Source organism: Ochotona curzoniae, unplaced genomic scaffold (assembly GCF_017591425.1).
Source record: "Ochotona curzoniae isolate NIBS_2020 unplaced genomic scaffold, NIBS_Ocur_1.0 contig_64, whole genome shotgun sequence".
NCBI classification, from domain to species: Eukaryota; Metazoa; Chordata; class Mammalia; order Lagomorpha; family Ochotonidae; genus Ochotona; species Ochotona curzoniae.
This window is the reverse complement of record NW_024466502.1, coordinates 36,859,948-36,864,800: the sequence shown is the minus strand read 5'-3', so window position 1 is coordinate 36,864,800 and position 4,853 is coordinate 36,859,948. Positions and strand designations below refer to the sequence as shown.

Sequence of the window (4,853 nt, the reverse complement as noted above, 5' to 3'; positions counted from 1 at the left end):
AATACTACTAATTTTATATAGAATCTCCCAGAAGACTGAAGAGGAAGAAAACTCCAAAACAAATCCCATATCTTTGCTGTGATTTGATATGCTAATTAAATACAAACGTCATCTGAAAAAGAGAATAAAAGAAATTAGATACAAATTAGTATTGTAATATTATGAATAAAAGAGTGGGAGGGAAACTTGGGGGACAGAAAGGGGATGTCAATGGGGAATCTACTCCTATAAAAAGATATCAGGAAAAATAATAAAAATAAATTCCTAAAAAGAATTTTCAGACTTTTTGCCCTAGTTCTTGCAAGGCTGATGTTGTTGGCTGCTATTCCCTGCACCTTGCCATGCCACTCGAGAATGATTAAAAAAAAAAAAGAAAAGAAAAACGTCAAGAAAACAGCTAAAAAGATAAGGACCCCCTGAACAAATCAGAGGGCAAGGCCAAGAAGTGGTGCAAAGTGAAAGTTGGGGACAAGCTCAACAACCTGGTTCTGTGTGTCAAAGCCACTTAGGACAAGCTCTGCAAAAAAGGTCCCCAAGCACAAGTTCATTACACCCACTGTGCTCTCAGAGACACTCAAGACCTGTGGGTCCTGGCCAGGGCTGCCCTGCAGGGACTCCTGAGTGAAGGATTGATCAGACTAATGTCAAAGCAGAGCTCAACTATTTTACACCAGAAACACCAAGGGTGGAACTGCGCCTGCTGCTGGTGAAGACGCATCAACCAGTTCAATGAATTGAACCTTTGGAAAAATAAAGACTTTATTTATCTTATTAGAGTTATCATAATATCTACAATTCCTCCCAAATATATCAGGATTTTATTATTTTAAAAGGTGAATAAAATTCAGTTTTGCATTTACATGTATATATATACTTTCTTCAGATTATATTTTTAAAAGAATATTTACTTTTATTTGAAAGGCAGGTGTACTGAAGGAGATAGATAGAGGTGTAGTGAAGGAGAGCCACTGTGAGAGCTGAACTACCGCTTTCCCAGGCCACAAGCAGGGAGCTGGATGGGAAGTGGAGCAGCTGAGACATGAACTGGTGCCCCTATGGGATCCCGGGGAGCGGGGAGCGGGGAGGAGAGGTGCGTGCAAGGCAAAGATTTAGCTACTGCCATTCTCTCTTCTTTATTGACACCTGGAAAGTCTTTAATTGTAAAATTTAGCAATTTTGAGGTATTCCCAATCATTTGTATTGTCTTATTTTCAAATGTTAAATACTTGTTGTTTTAAGTTCCAAATTAATGAAACAATGTGTAAAGCATATTTACATCATTTGATTCTGCTTTGCAACTAATTCTCAAAAAAATGAGCCATATTTGGAGTGTAAATTAGAAAGAGCATAACCCTGCTTATTTAGATTTAGTGTATTATGAATAGACACATTTTTCCTGGAATTTCTTTCAGAATACTTCTTGCTGTATAAATGTAAATATCCACATTCCAGTCTTTTTTTTTTTTTGCCTAAGTAAGCAATATCGATACTTAAATCCGAAGGCTGAGAAATTTTCTATTAGTATCAAATTTGGAAAATTATGAAACAAGTGTACTGACATAATATTTTTTAGAAAAAAGTCAGTGGTTGTCAAAGCAACAATCATAATTTATGATTAATTCCTACATAAACACTTTAAGTATTGTATTTTAATTTCTAATATGATAAAAATTAATATAACCCATTATATAACAGGTATTTAGATTTTGTAATTCTTTTTAAAAGATTGAATGTTTCTATAATCATAATTCTAAGGATGGCTAATATTTTTCATTTACTAGGATTTAATTATTAGCTGAATTAAGCTAATGGCAATATTTTACTGTATAGCATTTGTTGTTACTAGTTTAAATTTAATGATCTCTGTGTTAAACTAAAAACTGTGAGATGAAAATATTTTAAGCACAGCACTTTAGAATATTTCCAGTTCTAAGGTTCAGTAATGCAAATAAAAAGCTGAAAATTCTGTAACATAAAACCTTTGGGTCATCTCTCTCCTGGGTTCAAAACCTAGCCTATCATTAATCACAGTGTGGCAGGAAATAGGAGAGTGGTGATATGGTTGGATATAGACCAATGACTGTCCTGAAAAAAATCTCAAAATTTAAGCCTACTTTTAATACGTCACTTGGAGGGATCTGTCAGTGACACCAAACTATAAAACCATCTATCTGTTTCTAAGATATATACAATGGTACCAAAAAGGGGAAACAGTGAGAACTGCTTGGGGCCCTGTACAAACACTCTATACCTCTTAAAATGCCTGGCATGAGAATATGAAACCGGGACTCTATTCTCATGCATTCCCAGAAGCGTTCTAATTTATCACAACCCTAGCTGTACTTCACCAGCAAAGAAATGTATAAATTTCACCTTGGAGGAATTATCTGAGCTGCTTTTTGTGCATATGTAATGTAGGCATGCATTGTGACTCCACTATTATATTATTATTAATCATGAGCAGTCAGTCCAATGCTTTATTTCTGCTCTTCTACATCTTCCATTCAAAAAAGACCTTTAAAAGTCCTCCTAAAAAGACCGTGAATCCCTTGCGACAAGTGTATCGCTAGTCTTTCTCTGACTCTTTAAAAAGTTCAAATCTTCTCTTGAGAAGAATAAGGTTCTGCCTTGCATATTTTTTGTCCTTTTGCAAAGGTTTCTCATAAGCACGATTATGTACACTGAATTCAATTTGAAAGCTAACACAGCTTTGACCCATCTATGTGTAGATAAGATTGATTATGGATATTAACTATCTATAAATGGATTATAATAAAGAATTCATATTTCTGTACTTTTAAAAATCTACTAAAGTTTATTAAAGAAAAACAAAAAGATATTTATAATGCTTTTTGTTTTCTAATATTATAAGTTTTCTTTTATAAAGATAAATGGTTGATGGATTGATTGATATACTAGAGAATTAGACAGAGAGAGCTTCCATCTCCTGACTGATTCCTCAAAAGAATGCAAGAAAAGTCTGGATTCACGTAAAGCATGCAGTTTTCCCATAACAATTTCAGCGGCGCAAGCAGTTCTGCCCTCTTCCATTGCCTTTACAGGATCTTTTCCAGAAAGGTGATTTGGAAGTATAGCAGTCTGGATTCACACTGGCATTTTGATATGGGATGCTGGCACCCCAAGGTCCATATCCCCACAAAGATAGACTCTATAAAATACTAATTATCAGTTCAATCAAACATGTCTTTCCATATTTATTAAACATGGGCTAAGTGTTACGCATGGTTCGGCTGCTAAACCCTCACCATACATCTACCAGGATCGTATATGGACGAGTTCATGTCCCGGATACTCTCCTTCCATCCGAATGGCTGTTTATGGCCTGGGAAAGCAGAAAAGAATGGCCCAAAGCCCTGGAACTTTTAACCCACATGGCAGACCTAGAAGAAACTCCTGGCTCCTGGCTTTGGATCATTTCAGGTCTAACTGCTACAGCTACTTACTTGGGGAGTAAGTCTTTCTCTCTGTATCTCTTCTCTGTATACCTCCCTTTCTAATAAAAATAAATCAGCCTTTTTTTTACTTATTTATTTAATGACACAGTTTAATAGTTACTGGGGTCTTTCTTGCCCTCTCCCCAAGCTCCCTCCCATCCCCACTCCCTCCTCCAGGCCTACAGTGGGTGTCTTTCATGAATCTTCACACATCCATCATGCTGTCACTGAGGTGCCCCCAACACTGTAGGAGATCCCCAGCCATTTTGTCGCGAGTTCATCCCTGCACTGTATGCACGGGACATACCTCTCACTGTTTCCACCTATAAACATGCTTATTTCTATCACACTTCCACTATGCATGCCCTTATGTACACTCCACTTCAGGGAGAACAAATAATGAAATCTTCATCCCCATGAAATTAACAAACTTCTATCAAGGGTATCAATGTGTCATTAAGGTATTGAAAAAGAATGTCCAACATCTTCCTGTATGAATAGCTGTCAGCATGTGACCGATGTGGCTCTAATGAAAGCACAATTAGGATTAGATCATTGATACTTATGAGCACTAGCAAATACAGTGTTAACAGGGACATTGATAAACTCAGGTGACTGACTACAAGAATTCATTTTTCTTATAGATGATTGGTTAATAGGTTACATCACAGGAGCTTATTATGAAAGGTACAAATACTTAGGAGGTGAAATAAGGTCAACTTCACTAGCAGAATCCTTAGAATTGACATTGTATTCAATTATATCATAGTAAACATGTGATATCTGACCTTTTGGAATTGACTCATTTCCCTTAGCCATTATGCTAGGGGAAATAAGTAAATCTTTAAAATATTTATTAAACAAAATATACAATACCATGAAGTTAAATAACATGTTACTAGATATGACAGTCTCCATTACACAGCTAGTATACGCCCCCTTAAAAGAAAAGCCACAAAACAAAATCAACAGGAAGAAAAAAGGTGCTAATCCTCTTCTCTGTCAAGAGAACATCTTGAAGTATCATTTGTAGGGCAGGTTTGGAAGAGGCAAATTCTTTTAATTTTTCTTTGCTGTGAAAGAATTTTATCTCATTTTCAAAGACAAAAGAAAGCTTTGCTGGATATGTTATCCTGGGTCGACAATTTTTTTCTTTTAGAATCACTCCATTCTCTTCTGGACGGTAGAGTTTCCTGTGAGAAGTCTCCTATGAGTTTAACTGGCATTCCTTTATATGTCAGTTTCTTTTTTTTTTTTTTTTCATGTGCACATTTAAGGAGCTTTTCCTTATGTTCAATGGAAGAGAGCTTGATTCATGTGTCGTGGTGAGGATCGCTTCTGGTCAACCCTGTGCCCCTCTGTGTTTCTCTGTCCATTTAATGTGTCCTTACCCTACTC

At 36.2% G+C, this 4,853-nt stretch overlaps 1 pseudogene; it reads left to right on the top strand.

Moving 5' to 3' along the window:
* Positions 1 to 341: 341 nt before the first annotated feature.
* On the top strand, positions 342 to 738 carry LOC121163784 (annotated as a pseudogene).
* The last annotated feature ends 4,115 nt before the right edge of the window (positions 739 to 4,853 follow it).